This window comes from Aristolochia californica, unplaced genomic scaffold (genome assembly GCF_029961685.1).
Source record: "Aristolochia californica isolate CCGP_79_NKW_82.1479 unplaced genomic scaffold, dmAriCali1.0.hap1 SCAF_1, whole genome shotgun sequence".
Classification (NCBI taxonomy): domain Eukaryota; kingdom Viridiplantae; phylum Streptophyta; class Magnoliopsida; order Piperales; family Aristolochiaceae; genus Aristolochia; species Aristolochia californica.
This window is the reverse complement of record NW_027181770.1, coordinates 26,433,348-26,451,994: the sequence shown is the minus strand read 5'-3', so window position 1 is coordinate 26,451,994 and position 18,647 is coordinate 26,433,348.

Sequence of the window (18,647 nt, the reverse complement as noted above, 5' to 3'; positions counted from 1 at the left end):
TTGCTTGTTTGACTCAGGTAAATAACCCACCGCTCGTTCACCTGGGATATTAATAAGCATTTGTTATTTTCTTTAAAAGCTTGGGATCCAAAGGTCATTTGCAAATTTATCATGTTTCAAGCATGCATATCCATTTATAAAACATGTGTGGAAGAAATCACTTTCTTATTAAATTCTAAGCTATTAGGGTTGAACTAGTGGAACTTACCACACTTGGATAACAAAACTTTTGTGTTCTTTTATGGTGTGTGAATAACTTTTCTTTACTTACATTTTTTTTTGTTTTAAACTTTTTCCATACATAAACTCTAATATTTTCATTTTGTAGTGATCTATTTGCCTTTTTTTTTACGGAATGAAGGGAGAGCGAAAACTCAAAGTTTTGATTTAAGAAAATAGTGTACATCTAAAAAGGAAATTCACTAGGCGCAAATGTAGAGAGAGATAATTCCAAAGAGTGTTCGTAATTTTTAGGGATTGTAAGCTCTTTTTAGTTTTTAAATCTCAGGTTTTGAGATCGTAGGGAAAAAGGGCGAGGTGGCGGATTTTTGACTGAGTCTTGACTCCCAATCCTTAAGTCATTTTTTTCAAAAATATTACCTGTTAAACATGATAAATCACTTTACAATCATCTATGATTGGTAGGTCAGATTTTCGTAAATGAACAAAATAATGGCTTGTTTGACTCGGGTAAATATCCCACCGCACGTTCACTAGAGAATTTAATGAGTGTTTGTTATTCTCTTTAAAATCTTTGTATCCATAGGTCATTTGCATCTTTAACATGTTTCAAGCACGTATTTCGATTTTAAAAAAATGTGTAGAAGAAATCTTTCTTATAAAATTCCAAGCTATTGGGGATGAACTAGTGGAATTTCCCAAACTCTGAAAGAAAAACTTTTGTGTTCATTTGTGGTGTGTGAATAAATTTTATTTACTTACATTTGTTATTTTTTAAAAATTTTTCCATACATAAACTCTAAAATTTTCATTTTGTTGTGAGCTATTTGCTGTTTTTTTTACAGGATGAAGGGAGAGCGAAAACTCAAAGTTTTCATTTAAGAAAAAAGAGTACATCTAAAATGGAAATGCACAATTCAAAAATTTAGAGAGATATAATTCCAAAGAGTGTCTCTAATTTTTAGGGATTGTAAACTCTTCTTAGTTTCTATATCTTAGGTTTTGTAATCGTCGGGAAAAGGGGGAGATGGGAGATTCTTAACTGAGTGTTGGCTCCAAATCCATATGTCATTTCTTACAAAATATTTCCCGTTATGCATGATAAATCACTTTACAATCATCTATGATTGTTAGGTCAGCTTTTTGTAAATGGGCAAAATAATGGCTAGTTTGACTCGGATAAATATCCCACCGCACGTTCACTTGAGAAATTAATGTACGTTTGTTATTCTCTTTAAAAGCTTTGGATCGATAGGTCCTTTGCATCTTTAAAATGTTTCAGTCATGCACATCCATTTTTATAACATGTGTAGAAGAAATCTCTTTCTTACCAAATTCCAAGCTATTACGGTTGAACTAGTGGAATTTCCCAAACTTGGATAGAAAAACTATTGTGTTCATTTGTGGTTTTTGAGTAACTTTTCTTTACTTACATTTGTTATTGTTTTAAATTGTTTCCATACATAAACTCTAAAATTTTCATTTTGTTGTGATCTTTTTCCCTTTTTTTGTAAGGGATGAAGGAATAGCGAAAACTCAAAGTTTCTATTTAGGAAATAAGTGTACATCTAAAAAGGAAATGGACAATGCACAAATGTAGAGAGAGATAATACCAAAGAGTGTCTGTAATTTTTAGGGATTGTAAGCTCTTTTTAGTTTTTATATCTCATGTTTGGCAATTGTCGGGAAAAGGGGGAGGTGGGGGATTTTTATCTGAGTATTGACTCCCAATCCATAAGTCATTTCATACAAAAATATAGCCCGTTATTCATTATAAATAACTTTACAATCATCTATGATTGTTAGGTCTGGTTTTTGTTAATGGAAAAAATAATGGCTTCTTTGACTCCAGTAAATATCCCACTGCACATTCACTTGAGAATTTAATGAGCGTTTGTTACTCTCTTTAAAAGCTTTGGATCCATTTTGTCATTTGCATCTTCAACATGTTTCAAACATGCATATCCATTTTTAAAACATGTGCAGAAGACATCTCTTTGTTATTAAATTGTTGAACTAGTGGAATTTCCCAAACTTGGACAACAAAACTTTTGTGTTCATTTGTGTTGTGTGAAAATATTTTCATTACTTACATTTGTTATTGTTTCAAATTTTTTCCATACATAAACTTAAAAATTTTCATTTTGTTGTGATCTATTTGCCTTTTTTGTTTGCGGGATGAAAGGAGAGCGAAAACTCAAAGTTTTGATTTAAGAAAAAAAGTATATCTAAAAAGAAAATGCACAATGCAAAAATCTAGAGAGAGATAATTACAAAGAGTGTCTGTAATTTTTAGGGATTGTAAGCTCTTTTTAATTTTTATATCTCAAGTTTAAAATCGTCGGGAAAAGGAGGAGGCGGGGGATTTAGTGTTGACTCCCAATCCATAATTCATTTCTTACAAAAATAAAACCCATTATGCGTGATAAATCACTATACATACAAAATAATGGCTTGTTCGAGTCTGGTAAATATCCCACCGCACATTCACTTGAGAATTTAATGAGCATGAGTCATTCTCTTTAAACGCTTTGGATCCAAAGGTCATTTGAAACTTTAACATGTTTCAATCATGTATATCCCTTTTCAAAACATGTGTAGAAGAAATCTCTGTCTTATAAAATTACTAGCTATTTGGGTTGAACTAGTGGAATTTCCCAATCTTGGATAACAAAACTTTTGTGTTCATTATTTTGTGTGTGAATAAATTTTCTTAACTTACGATTGTTATTGTTTTAAATTTTTTCCGTACATAAACTCTAAATTTTTTATTTTAGTGTGATCTTTTTGCCTTTTTTTTTTACTGGATGAAGGGAGAGCAAAATCTCAAAGTTTTGATTTAAAAAAATGTGTACATCTAAAATGGGAATGCACATTGCACAAATGTAGAGAGAGATAATTCCAAAGAGTGTCTATAATTTTTGGGAAATGTAAGGTCTTTTTAGTTTTTTTATCACAGGTTTTGCAATCGTCGGTAAAATTGGGAAGCGGGGAATTTTTTACTAATTTTCACTCCCAATCCTTAAATAATTTATTAGAAAAATAAAGCCCGTTACCCATGATAAATCACTTTACAATCATCTATGATTGTTAGGTCAACTTTTTGCAAATGGGCAAAATAATGGCTTGTTTGACTCGGGTAAATATCCCACCGCACTTCACTTGAGAATTTAATGAGCGTTTGTTATTCTCATTAAAAGCTTTGGATCATAGGTCATTTGCATCTTTAACATTTTTCAAGCATGCATATCCATTTTTAAATCAAGTGTAGAAAAAATCCCTTTCTGTAAAAATTCCCAGCAATTAGGGTTGAACTAATGGAATTTCCCACACTTGGATAACAAAACTTTTGTGTTCATTTGTGGTGAGTGAATAAATTTTCTTTAATTACATTTGTTATTGTTTAATATTTTTTCTGTACATAAACTCTAAAATTTTCATTTTGTTGTGTTCTATTTGCCTTTTTTGTTTTACGGGATGAAGAGAGAGCAAAAACTTAAAGTTTTTATTTAAGAAAAAAGTGTACGTCTAAAATGGAAATGCACAATGCACAAATGTAGAGAGTGATAATTCCAAAGAGTGTCTATAATATTTAGGGATTGTAAGATATTTTTAGTTTTGATATCTCAGGTTTTACAATAATCGGGAAAAGGGGGAGGCGGGGGATTTTTAACTGAGTGTTGACTCCCAATCCATAAGTCATTTCTTTCAAAAATATAGCCCGTTACAAATGATAAATCACTTTACAATCATCTATGATTGTTAGGTCAACTTTTTTTAATTGGACAAAATAATCGCTTGGTTGACTATGGTAAATATCCCACTGCACGTTCACTTGAGAATTTAATAAGTGTTAGTTATTCTCATTAAAAGGTTTGGATGTATAGGTCATTTGCATCTTAAACATGTTTCAAGGATGCCTGTCCATTTTTAAAACATGTGTAGAAGAAATCTCTTTCTTATAAAATTCCAAGCTATTAGGGTTGAACTAGCGGAATTTCCCAAACTCTGTTAACAAAACATCTGTGTTCATTCGGAGTGTGTGAATAACTTTTCTTTACCTACATTAATTTTTTTTTAATTTTTTCCATACTTAAACTCTAAAATTTTCATTTTGTTGTGATCTATCTTCCTTTTTTTTTTACGGGATCAAGGGAGAGCGAAAACTCCAAGTATTGATTTAAGAAAAAAGTGTACATCTAAAATCGAAATGCATAATGCACAAATGTAGAGAGAGATAATTCCAAAGAGTGTCCATAAATTTTAGGGGTTGTAAGTGCTTTATAGTTTTTATATCTTAGGTTTTGCAATCGTCAGGAAAAAGAGGGAGGCGGGGTATTTTTAACTAAGTGTTGACTACCAATCCATAAGTCATTTATTAGAAAAATATAGCCCGTTACGCATGACAAAAAACGTTACAATCATCTATGATTGTTTGGTCAGCTTTTTACTAATGGGCAAAATAATGGCTTGTTTGACTTGGGTAAATATCCCACCAGACGTTCACTTGAGAATTTAATAAGCTTTTGTTATTCTCTTTAAAATATTTGGATCCAAAGGTAATTTGCATGTTGAACATGTTTCAAGCATGCATATCCATTTTTAAAACATGTGTAGAAGAAATCTCTTTCTCATAAAATTCCAAGCAATAAGGGTTGAACTAGTGGAATTTTCAAAACTTGGATAACAAAACTTTTGTGTACATTTGTGGTGTGTGAATAAATTTTCTTTACTTACATTTGTTATTGTTTTAAATTTTTTCCATGCATAAACTCAAAAATTTTCATTTTTTTGTGACCTATTTGCCTTTTATTTTACGGGATGACGGGAGATCGAAAAATCAAAGTTTTAATTTAAGAAAAAAGTGTACATCTAATATGGAAATGCACAATGCACAAATGTAGAGAGAGATAATTCCAAAGAGAGTCTCTAATTTTTAGGGATTTTAAGCTCTTTTTATTTTTTATACCTCAGGTTCTGCAATCGTCAAGAAAAGGGGGAGGCGGGGGATTTTTAACTGAGTGTTGACTCCAAATCCATAAGTCATTTCTTACAAAAATATTGCCCATTACGCATGATAAATCACTTCCCATCGCACCTTCACTTGAGAATTTAATGAGCGTTTGTTATTCTCTTTAAAATCTTTTGATCCATAGGTCATTTGAATCTTTAACATGTTTCAAGCATGCATATCCATTTTTAAAACATGTGTAGAAGAAATTTCTTTCTTATAAAATTCCAAGCTATTAGGATTGAACTAGTGGAATGTCGTAAACTTGGATAACAAAAAGTTTTTGTTCATTTGTTGTGTGTGAATAACTTTTCTTTACTTACATTTGTTATTGTTTAAAATATTTTCCATACATGAACTCTTAAATTTTCATTTTGTTGTGATCTATTGGCCTTTTTTTTTTACGGGATGAAGGGTGAGCGAAAACTCAAAGTTTTGATTTAATAAAAAAGTGTACATCGAAAAAAGAAATGCACAATGCATAATTGTAGAGAGATATAATTCCACGGTGTCTGTAATTTTTAGGGATTGTAAGCTCTTTTTAGTTTTTATATCTCAGGTTTTGCAATCGTCTGGAAAAGTGGGAGGCGGAGATTTTTAACTGAGTTTTGACTCCCAATCCATAAGTCATTTCTTAAAAAAATATAGCCCATTATGCATGATAAATCACTTTACTATCACCTATGATTGTTAGGTAACCTTTTTGAAAATGGGCAACATAATGGCTTGTTTCACTCGGGTAAATATCCTCCCGCACGTTCACTTGAGAATTTAATTGAGCGGTTGTTATTCTCTTTTAAAGCTTTGGATCCATTGGTCATTTGCATCTTTAACATGTTTCAAGCTTGCATATCCATTTTTAAAACATGTTTGGAAGAAATCCCTTTCTTATAAAATTGCAAGTAGTTAGGGTTGAACAAGTGGAATTTCCCAAACTTGGATAAAAAAACTTTTGTGTTCATTTGTGATATGTGAATAACTTTTCTTTACTTACATTTGTTATTGTATTAAATTTTTTCCATACATAAACTCTAAAATTATCATTTTGTTGTGATCTATTTGCCTTTTTTGTTTACAGGATGAAGGGTGAGCAAAAACTCAAAGTTTTGATTTAAGAAAAAAGTGTATACCTAAAATGGAAATGCACAATGGAAAAATGTAGAGAGAGATAACTCCAAAGCGTGATTGTGATTTTTATGGATTGTAATCTCTTTTTTTTTTATATCTCAGTTTTTGCAATCGTCGGGAAAAGGGGGAGGCGGGGGAATTTTAAATGAGTGATGACTCCCAATCCATAAGTCATTTCTTACAAAAATATAGCCCGTTATGCATGATAAATCACTTTACAATCATCTATGATTGTTAGGTCAACTTTTAGTAAATGGGCAAAATAATGGCTTGTTTGACTCGTGTAAATATCCCACCGCACGTTCACTTGAGAATTTAAAGAGCGCTTGTTATTCTCTTTAAAAGCTTTGGATCCATAGGTCATTTGCATCTTTAACATGTTTAAGGCATGCATATCCATTTTTAAAACATGTTTAGAAGAAATCTCTTTCTTATAAAATTCCAAGCTATTAGGGTTGAACTAGTAGAATTTCATAAACTTGGATAAAAATAATTTTGTGTTCATTTTTGGTGAATGAATAAATTTTATTTACTTACATTTTTATTGTTTTAAAATTTTTCCATTCATAAACTCTAAAATTTTCATTTTGTTGTGATCGATTTGCCTTTTTTTTATGGGATGAAGGGATAGCAAAAACTCAATGATTTGATTTAGGAAAAAAGTGTAGATCTAAAAAGGAAATGCACAATGCACAAATGTAGAGAGGGATAATTCCACAAAGTGTCTATAATTTTTAGGGATTGTAAGCTCTTTATACTTTTTATATCTTAGGTCTTGCAATTGTGGGGAGAAGGAGGTGGGGGAGGATTTTTAACTGAGTTTGACTCCAATCCATAAGTCATTTCTTAAAAAAATATAACCCGTTACACATGATAAATCACTTTACAATCATCTGTGATTGTACGGTCAGCTTTTTGTTAATGGACTAAATAAAGGATTGTTTGACTCGGGTAAATATCCCACCGAACGTTCATTTGAGAATTTAATGAGCTTTTGTTATTCTCATTAAAAGCTTTGGATCCATAGTTCATTTGAATCTTTAACTTGTTTCAAGCAAGCATATCATTTTTAAAACATGTGTAGAAGAATCTCTTTCTTATAAAATTCCAACCTATTAGGGATCAATTAGTTGAATTTCCCAAACATGGATAACCAAAATTTTCTGTTCATTTGTAGTATGTGAATAAATTTTCTTGACTTACATTTGTTATTGTTTTAAATTTTTTCCATACATAAACTCTAAAATTTTCATTTTGTTGAGATCTATTTGCCGTTTTTTTTACGGCATGAAGGGAGAGCGAAAACTCAAAGTTTTGATTTAAGAAAAAAGTATCCATCTAAAATGGAAATGCACTATGCACAAATGTAGAGAGAGATAATTCCGAAGTGTGTCTGTAATTTTTAGGGATTGTAAGCTCTTTTTAGTTTTTATATCTCACGTTTTGCAATCATCGGGAGAAGGGGGAGGCGGGGGATTTTTAACTGAGTGTTGAATCCCAATCCATAAGTCATTTCTTACAAAAATATAGCCCGTTACGCATGATAAATTACTTTACAATCATCTATGATTGTTAGGTCAACTTTTTGTAAATGGGCAAAATAATGGCTTGTTCGACCGTACGTTCACTTTAGAATTTAATGAGCGTTAGTTATTCTATATAAAAGCTTTTGGTCCATAGCTCATTTGCATCTTTTACATGTTTCAAGCACGCATATCAATTTTGAAAACATGAGTAGAAGAAATCTCTTTCTTATAAAATTCCAAGCGAGTAGGGTTGAACTAGTGCAATTTCCAAAACATGGATAACAAAACTTTTATGTGCATTGGTGGTGTGTGAATAAATTTTTTTTACTTAAATTTTTTATTTTTTAAAATTTTTTATTTACATAAACTTAAAAATTTACATTTTGTTGTGATCAATTTGCCTTTTTACAGGATGAAGGGAGAGCGAAAACTCAAAGTTTTAATTTAATAAAAAATAGTACATCTAAAAATGAAATGCACAATGCCCAAATGTAGAGAGAGATAATACGAAAGAGTGTCTATAATTTTTATGGATTGTAAGCGCTTTTTAGTTATTATATCTTAGTTTTTGCAATCGTTGGGAAAAGGAGGAGATGGGGGATTTTTAACTGAGTGTTGACTCCCAATCCATAAGTCATTTCTTAAAAAAATATAGCCCGTTATGCATGGTAAGTCACTTTAAAATCATCTATGATGGTTATGCCAACTTTTTGTAAATGGGCATAATAATGGTTTGTTTGAATCGGATAAATATCCCACCGCACGTTCATTTGAGAATTTATTGAGCGTCTGTTATTCTCTTTAAAAGCTTTGGATCCATAGGTCATTTGCCTCTTTAAGATGTTTCATGCATGCATAACAATTTTTAAAACATGTGCAGAAGAAATCTCTTTCTTATAAAATTCCAAGCTATTAGGGTTGAACTAGTGGAATTTCGAAAACTTGGATAACTAAACATTTGTGTTCATTTGTGGTGTTTGAATCACTTTTCTTTACTTACATTTATTATTGTTTTAAATTTTTTCCATACATAAACTCTAAAATTTTAATTTTGATGCGATCTATTTCCCTTTTTTGTTTACGGGATGAAGGAACAGCGAAAAATCAAAGTTTTGATTTAAGAAAAACATGTACATCTAAAAAGAAAATGCACAACGCACAAATGTAGAGAGAGATAATTCCAAAGAGTGTCTTTAATTTTTAGGGATTGTAAGATATTTTGTGTTTTTACATCTCTGGTTTTCCAATCGTCGGGAAAAGGGGGAGGTGGGTGAGTTTTAACTGAGTGTTCACTCCCAATCCATAAGTCATTTATTACAAAAATATAGCCCGTTACGCATGATAAATCATTTTTCAATCATCTTTGATTGTAAGAGCAGCTTTTTTTAAATGGGCAAAATAATGGCTTGTTTGACACGTGTAAATATCCCACCGCACGTTCACTTGAGAATGTAATGAGCGTTTGTTATTGTCTTTAAAAGCTTTGGATCCATAGGTCTTTTGCATCTTTAAGATGTTTCAAGCATGCATATCCATTTTTAAAACATGTGTAGAATAAATCTCTTTCATATATAATTCAAAAATATTAGGGTTGAACTAGTGGAATTTCCCAAACTGGGAAAAAAAAATTTTGTGTTCATTTCTGGTGTGTGAATAACTTTTCTTGAAAAAAATTTGTTATTGTTTTTAATTTTTTCCATACAAAAACTCTAAAATTTTCTTTTTGTTGTTATCTTTTTTCCTTTTTTGTTTACAAAACTCAAAGGTTTGATTTATGAAAAGAATTTACATCTAAAATAGAAATGCACAATTCCCAAATGTAGAGAGAGATAATTCCTAAGAGTTTCTCTGATTTTTTAGGATTGTAAGCTCTGTTTAGTTTTTATATCTCAGGTTTTGCAATCGTCGGGAAAAGGGGGAGGCGGGGCATTTTTAACTGAGTGTTGACTCCCAATCCATAAGTCATTTCTAACAAAAATATAGCCTATTACACATGATAAATCACTTCACAATCATCTATGATTGTTAGGTCAGCTTTTTGTAAATGGGCAAAATAATGGTTTGTTTGATGCGGGTAAATATCCCACCGCACGTTCACTTGAGAATTTATATGAGTGTTTCTTTTTCTCTTTAAAAGATTTGGATTTGCATCTTTAAAATTTTTCAAGCATGCATAGCCATTTTTAAAACATGTGAAGAAGAAATCTCTTTCTTATTAAATTCCAATCAATTATGATTGAACCAGTGGAATTTCCCAAACTTGGATAACAAAACTTTTGTGTTCATTTGTAGTGTGTGAAAACCTTTTCTTTTCTTTACTTACATTTTTAATTGTTTTAAATTTTTTCCATACATGAACTCTAAAATTTTCATTTTTTGAGATCTTTTTGCCTTTTTTGTTTACGGGAAGAAGGGGGAGTGAAAACTCAAAGTTTTTATTTAAGAAAAAAGTTTACATCTAAAATTGAAATGCACAATGCACAAATGTAGAAAGAGATAATTCTGAAGAGTGTCTGTAATTTTAAGGGATTGTAAGCTCTTTTTAGTTTTTATATCTCAGGTTTTCCAACCGTCAGGAAAAGGAGGTGGGGGAGGATTTTTAACTAAGTTTGACTCCAATCCATAAGTCATTTCTTAAAAAAATATAACCCGTTACACATGATAAATCACTTTACAATCATCTGTGATTGTACGGTCAGCTTTTTCTTAATGGACTAAATAAAGGATTGTTTGACTCGGGTAAATATCCCACCGAACGTTCACTTGAGAATTTAATGAGCTTTTGTTATTCTCATTAAAAGCTTTGGATCCATAATTCATTTGAATCTTTAACTTGTTTCAAGCAAGCATATCCATTTTTAAAACATGTGTAGAAGAATCTCTTTCTTATAAAATTCCAACCTATTAGGGATCAATTAGTTGAATTTCCCAAACTTGGATAACCAAAATTTTCTGTTCATTTGTAGTATGTGAATAAATTTTCTTGACTTACATTTGTTATTGTTTTAAATTTTTTCCATACATAAACTCTAAATTTTTCATTTTGTTGTGATCTATTTGCATTTTTTTTTACAGGATGAAGGGAGAGCAAAAACTAAAAGTTATGATTTAAGAAAAAAGTGGACATCTAAAATGGAAATGCAGAATGCACAAATGTAGAGAAAGATAATTCAAAAGAGTGACTGTAATTTTTAGGGATTTTAAGCTTTTTTTAGTTTTTATATCTCAGGTTTTGCAATCGTCAAGAAAAGGGAGGTGGGGGATTTTTAATTGAGTGTTAACTCCCAATACATAAGTCATTTCTTAAAAAAATATAGCCCGTTACGCTTGATAAATCACTTTACAACCATCTATGATTGGTAGGTCATCTTTTTGTAAATGGGCAAAATAATGGTTTGTTTGACTCGGGTAAATATCCCACCGCACATTCACTTGAGAATTTAATGAGCGTTTGTTATTCTCTTTAAAAGCTTTGGATCCATAGGTCATTTGCATCTTTAACATGTTTCAAGCACGCATATCCATTTTTAAAACATGTGTAGAAGACATCTCTTTCTTTAAAAATTCCAACGTATTAGGGTTGGACTAGGGAATTTCCTAAACTTGGATAACAAAACTTTTGAGTTCATTTATAGTGTGTGAATAAATTTTTTATACTTACATTTTTTATTGTTTAAAATTTTTTCCTTACGAAAGCACTAAAATTTTTATTTTGTTGTGATCTATTTGCCTTTTTTGTTTACAGGATGAAGGGTGACCAAAAACTCAAAGTTTTAATTTAAAAAAAAAGCGTACATCTAAAATTGAAATGGACAATGTAAAATGTAGAGAGAGAGAATTCCAAAGAGTGTCTGCAATTTTTAGGGATTGTAAGCTCTTTTAGGTTTTTAAATCGTAGGTTTTGCAATCGTCGGGAAAAAGGGGGATACGGAAAATTTTTAACTGAGTGTTGACTCACAATCCATAAGTCATTTCTTAGGGTCATCTTGCCGTTACGCATGTAAATCACTTTACAATCATCTATGATCATTTGGTCAACTTTTTGTAAATGGGCAAAATAATGGCTTGTTTGACTCGGGTAAATATCCCACCGCACATTCACTTGAGAATTTAATGAGCGTTTGTTATTCTCTTTAAAAGCTTTGGATCCATAGGTCATTTGCATCTTTAACATATTTCAAGCATGCATATCTGTTTTAAAACACGTGTAGGAGAAATCTCTTTCTTATAAATTTCCAAGGTGATAGGGTTGAACTCGTGGAATTTCCCAAACTTGAATAACAAAACTTTTTTGTTCATTTGTGGTGTGTGAAAAAATTTTATTTAAGTACTTTTGTTATTGTTTTAAATTTTTTCCACACATATACTCTAAATTGTTTTTTTTTTTGTGATCTATTTGCCTTTTTTTTAACGAGATGTAGGGACACCGAAAACTCAAAGTTCTGATTTAAGAAAAAAGTGTACATCTAAAATGGGAATGCACAATGCACAAATGTAGAGAGATATAATTCCAAAGAGTGTCAGTAATTTCTTGGTATTGTAAGCTCTTTTTAGTTTTTATATCTCTGGTTCGTCGGGAAAAGGGGGAGGCGGGGGATTGTTAACTTAGTGGTGACTCCAAATCCATAAATCATTTCTGACAAAAATATAGCCCGTTACGCATGATAAATTAATTTAAAATCACCTTTGATTGTTAGGTCAGATGTTTGTAAATGGGCAAAATAAAGGCTTGTTTGACTCTGGTAAATATCCCACTACACGTTCACTTGAGAATTTAATGATCGTTTGTTACTCACTTTAAAAGCTTTGGATCCATCGGTCATTTGCATCTTCAACATATTTCAGGCATGGATATCCATTTTTAAAACATGTGTAAAAGAAATCTCTTTCTTATAAAATTCCAAGCTATTGGGGTTGAACTTGTGGAATTGCTCAAAGTTGGATAACAAAACTTTTGTGTACATTTGTGATGTGTGAATAACTTTTCTCTACTTACATTTGTTATTGTTTTAAATTTTTTCCTTACATAAACTCTAAAATTTTCATTTTGTTGTGATCATTTTGCTTTTTGTTTTTACGGGATGAGGGAGAGCGAAAACTCAAAGTTTTGATTTAATAAAAATGTGTACATCTAAAAATAAAATGCACAATGCACATATGTAAAGAGATATAATTACAAAGAGTGTCTATAATTTATAGGGATTCTAAGCTCTTTTTAGTTTTTATATCTCAGGTTTTGCAATCATGGGGAAAAGGGGGAGGTGGGAGATATTTTTGCAAAGAGTGTTGACTTCCAATCCATAAGTCATTTCTTAGAAAAATATACCCCATTACCCATTATAAATAACTTGACAATCATCCATGATTGTTAGGTCAGTTTTTTGTAAATGGGCAAAATAATGGTTTGTTTGACTCGTGTAAATATTCCACTGCACGTTCACTTGAGAATTAAATGAGTGTTTGTTATTATTTTTAAAATCTTTGGATCCATAAATCATTTGCATCTTTAACAAGTTTCAAGCATGCATATCCATTTTTAAAACATGTGTAGAAGAAATCTCTTTCTTATAAAATTCCAACCTATTAGGGTTGAACTAGTGGAATTTCCCAAACTTGGATAACAAAACTTTTGTGTTCATTTGCGCTGTGTGAATATATTTTCTTTACTTACATTTTTTATTTTTTTAAAGTTTTTCCAAACAAAAACTCTAAAATTTTCATTTTGTTGTGATCTATTTGCCTTTTTTACGGGATGAAGGGAGAGCGAAAACTTAGAGTTTTGATTTAAGAAAAAAGTGGACATCTAAAATGGAAATGTACAATGCACAAATGTAGAGAAAAATAATTCTAAAGAATGACTATATTTTTTTGGGATTTTAAGCTCTTTTTAGTTTTTATATCTTAGGTTTTGCAATTGCCAGGAAAAGGGGAAGTCGGGGGATTTTTAACTGAGTGTTGACTCCCAATCCATAAATCATTTCTTACAAAAACATAGCCCATTTCGCTTGATAACTCACTTCACAATCATCTATGATTGTTAGGTCAGGTTTTTGTAAATGGGCAAACTAATGGTTTGTTTGACTCAAGTAATATCTCACCGCACGTTCACTTGAGAATTTAATGAACATTTTTTATTCTCTTTAATAACTTTGGATCCATAGGTCATTTGCATCTTTAAAATGTTTCAAGCATGCATATCCATTTTTAAAACATGTGTAGAAGAAATCTCTTTCTTATAAAAGTTCAAGCTATTAATGTTGAACTACTGGAATTTCCCAAACTTGGATAACAAAAATTTTGTGTTCATTTGTGGTGTGTGAATATATTTTCTTTACTTACACTTGTTTTTGTATTAAATTTTTACCGTAACAAAATTCTAAAATTTTAATGTTGTTGTGACCTATTTGCCTTTTTTAATTACGAGATGAAGGGAGTGCGAAAACTCAATGTTTTGATTTAAGAAAAAAAGTGTACATTGCTCAAATGTAGAGAGAGATAATTCCGAAGAGTGTTCGTAATTTTTAGGGATTGTAAGCACTTATTAGTTTTTATATCTAAGGTTTTGCAATCGTCAGGAAAAGGGGGAGGTGGGGGGATTTTTAACTGAGTGTTGACTCCCAATCCATAAGTCATTTCTTACAAAAATATATCCGGTTACGCATGATAAATCACTTTACTATCATTTATGATTGTTAGGTCATCTTTTTGTAAATGGGCAAAATAATGGCATGTTTGACTCTGGTAAATATACCACCGCACGTTCACTTGAGAATTTAATAAGCATTTTTTATTCACTTTAAAAGCTTTGGATCCATGGTCATTTACATCTTTAACATGTTTCAAGCATGCATATCCATTTTTAAAACATATGTAGAAGAAATCTCTTTCTTTTAAAATTCCAAGCTATTAGGGTTGAACTAGAAAAATTTCCCAAACTTGGATAACAAAAATTTTGTGTTCATTTGTGGTGTGTGAATAAATTTTCTTTACTTACATTTGTTTTTTTTTTAATTTGTTTCCATACATAAACTCTAAAATATTCATTTTGTTGTGATCTTTTTGCCTGTTTTTTTACGGGATGAAGGAACAGTGAAAACACAAAATTTTGATTTAATAAAAGAGTGTACATCGAAAAAGGAAATGCACAGTGCACAAATGTTGAGAGAGATAATTCCAAAGAGTGTTTGTAAATTTTAGAGATTGTCTCCTCTTTTCTGTTTTTATATCTCAGGTTTGGCAATCATGAGGAAAAGGGGGAAGTGGCGGATTTTTAACTGAGTGTTGACTCCCAATCCATAAGTCATTTGATACTAAAATATAGCCAGTTACGCATGATCAAAACACTTTACAATCATCTATGATTGTTAGGTCAGCTTTTTGTAAATGGGAAAATAATGGCTTGTTTGGCTCGGGTAAATATCCCAACGCACGTTCAACTGAGAATTTAATGAGCGTTTGTTATTCTCTTTAAAAGCTTTGGATCCATAGGTCATTTGCATCTTTAACATGTTTCAAGCATGCATATTCATTTTCAAAACATGTGTAGAAGAAATCTTTTTCTTATAAAATTCCAAAAGCTATTAGGGTTGAACTATTGGAAATTTTCAAACTTGGATAGCAAAACTATTGTGTTCATTTGTGGTCAGGGAGTAACTTTTCTTGACTTAAATTTTTTTTGTTTTAAATTGTTTCCGTACATAAACTCGAAATTTTTCATTTTCTTGTGATCTTTTTTCCTGTTTTTTTGCGGGATGAAGGGACAGCGAAAACTCAAAGTTTTGATTTAAGAAAAAAGTGTACATTGAAAAAGGAAATGCACAATGCACAAATGTGGAGAGAGATAATTCCAAAGAGTGTCTGTAATTTTTAGGGGTTGTCTGCTCTTTTCAGTTTTTATATCTAAGGTTTTGCAATCATGAGGAAAAGGGGGAGGTGAGGGATTTTTAACTGAGTGTTGACTCCGAATCCATAAGTCATTTCTTAAAAAAATATAGCCCATTACACATGATAAATCACTTTACAATCATCTATGATTGTTAGGTCAGCTTTTTGTAAATGGGCAAAACAATGGCTTGTTTCACTCGTCTAAATATTCCACTGGACATTCTCTTGAGAATTTAATGAGCGTTTGTTATTCTCTTTAAATGCTTTGGATCCATAAGTCATTTGCATCTTTAACATGTTTCAAGCATGCATATCCATTTTTAAAACATGTGAACTAGAAATCTCTATCTTATAAAATTCCAACTATTAGGGTTCAACTAGCGGAATTTTCCAAACTTCGATAACAAAACTTTTGTGTTCATTTGTGGTGTGTGAATATAATTTCTTTATGTACATTTGCTATTGTTTTAAATTTTTTCCATAAATAAACTCTAAAATTTTGATTTTTTTGTGATCTATTTGTCTTTTTTTTACGGGATGAAGGGAGAGCGAAAACTCAAAGTTTTGATTTAATAAAAAATGGGTACATCTAAAATGGAAATGCACAATGCACACCATTTTTAAAACATGTGTATAAGAAATCTCTTTCTTATAAAATTCGAAGCTATTAGGGTTGAACAAGTGGAATTTCCCAAACTTGGATAACGAAAAATTTTGTGTTCATTTGTGGTGTGTGAATAACTTTACTTTACTTACATTTGTTATTGTATTAAAAGTTTTCCATACATAAACTTGAAAATATTCATTTTGTTGTGATTCATTGGCCTTTTTTTTTTACGGGATGAAGGGAGAACGAAAACTCTAAGTTTTGATTTAGGAAAAAAGTGTACATCTAAAATGGAAATGCACAATGCACAAATGTAGAGAGAGATAATTCCATAGAGTCTCTATGATTTTTATGGATTGTAAGATCTTATTAGTTTTTATATCTTAGGTTTTGCAATCATCGGGAGAAAGGGGAGGCAGGGGAAATTTAACTGAGTGTTGAGACCCAATCCATTAGTCATTTCTCAAAAAATATAGCCCGTTATGCATGATAAATGACTTTACAATCATCTATGATTGTTCGATCAACTTTTTGTAAATGGGCAAAATAATGGCTTGTTTGACTCGTGTAAATATCCCACCGCACGTTCACTTGAGAATTTACTGAGCGTTTGTTATTCTCTTTCAAAGCTTTGGATTCATAGGTAATTTGCATCTTTAACATGTTTCAAGCATGGATATCCATTTTTAAAACATGTGTAGAAGAAATCTCTTTTTCATAAAATTCCAAGCAATTAGGGTTGAGCAAGAGGAATTTCCGAAACTTTGATAACAAAACTTTTGTGTTCATTTGTGGTGTATGAATAAATTTTATTTACTCACATTTTTTATTGTTTTAAAATTTTTCTATACATAAACTCTAAAATTTTCATTTTGATGTTATTTATTTGCCATTTTTTGTTTACAGGACGAAGGGAGAGCGAAAACTCAAAGTTTTGATTTAAGAAAAAAGTATACATCTAAAATGGAAATGCACAATGCACAAATGTAGACAGAGATAATTCCTGAGAGTGTTTGTAATTTTTAGGAATTGTAAGCTGATTTTAGTTTTTATATCTCAGGTTTTGCAATCGTTAGGAAAAGGGGGAGGCGGGGGATTTTTCACTGAGTGTTGACTCCCAATCCTTAAGTCATTGCTTACAAAAATATAGCCCATTACGCAAGATAAATCACTTTACAAACATCTATGATGTTTAGGTCAGCTTTTTGTAAATGGGCAAAATAATGGCTTGTTTGACTCAGGTAAATATCCCACCGCACGTTCACTTGAGAGTTTAATGAGCGTTTGTTATTCTCTTTAATTTCTTTGGATCCATAAGTCATTAGCATCTTTAAAATGTTTCAAGCATGCATATCCATTTTTAAAACATGTGTAGAAGAAATCTCTTTCTTATGAAATTCCAAGTTATTATGGTTGAATTAGTGGAATTTCTCAAACTAGTATAACAAAACTGTTGTGTTCATTTGTGGTGTGTGAATAAATTTTCTTTACTTACATTTGTTAATATTTTAAATTATTTCCATACATAAACTCTAAAATTTTCATTTTGTTGTGATCTCTTTGCCTTTGTTGTTTATAGGATGAAGGGACAGTGAAAACTGAAAGTTTTGATTTAAGAACAAAGTGTACATCTAAAATGGAAATGCACAATGCACAATGCACAAATGTAGAGAGAGATATTTCCAAAGAGTGTCTGTAATTTTAAGGGATTGTAAGTTCTTTTTCCTTTTTATATCTACGGTTTTCCAATCGTTGGGAAATGGGGGAGTGTTGACTCCAAATCGATAAGTCATTTCTAACTAAAATATAGCCTATTACGCATGATAAATCACTTTACAATCATCTATGATTGTTAGGTCAGCTTTTTTTAAATCAGCAAAATAATGGCTTGTTTGACACGGGTAAATCTCCCACTGCACGTTCGCTTGAGTTTTTAATGAGCATTTGTTCTTGTATTTAAAAGCTTTGAATCCAAAGGTCATTTTCATATTTAACATGTTTCAAGCATGCATATCCATTTTTAAAACATGCGGAGAAGAAATCTCTTTCTTATGAAATTCCAAGCTATTAGGGTTGAACTAGTGAAATTTCCCAAACTTCGATAACCAAACTTTTTGTGTTGATTTGTGGTGTGTGAATAAATTTTCTATACTTATGTTTAATATTTTTAATTTTTTTTTTCATTCATAAACTTTAAAATTTTTTATTTTGTTGTGATCTATTTGGCTTTTGTTTTTACGGGATGAAAGGAGAGCGAATACTCAAAGTTTTGATTTTTTAAAAATGTGTAAATCTAAAAAGCAAATGTACA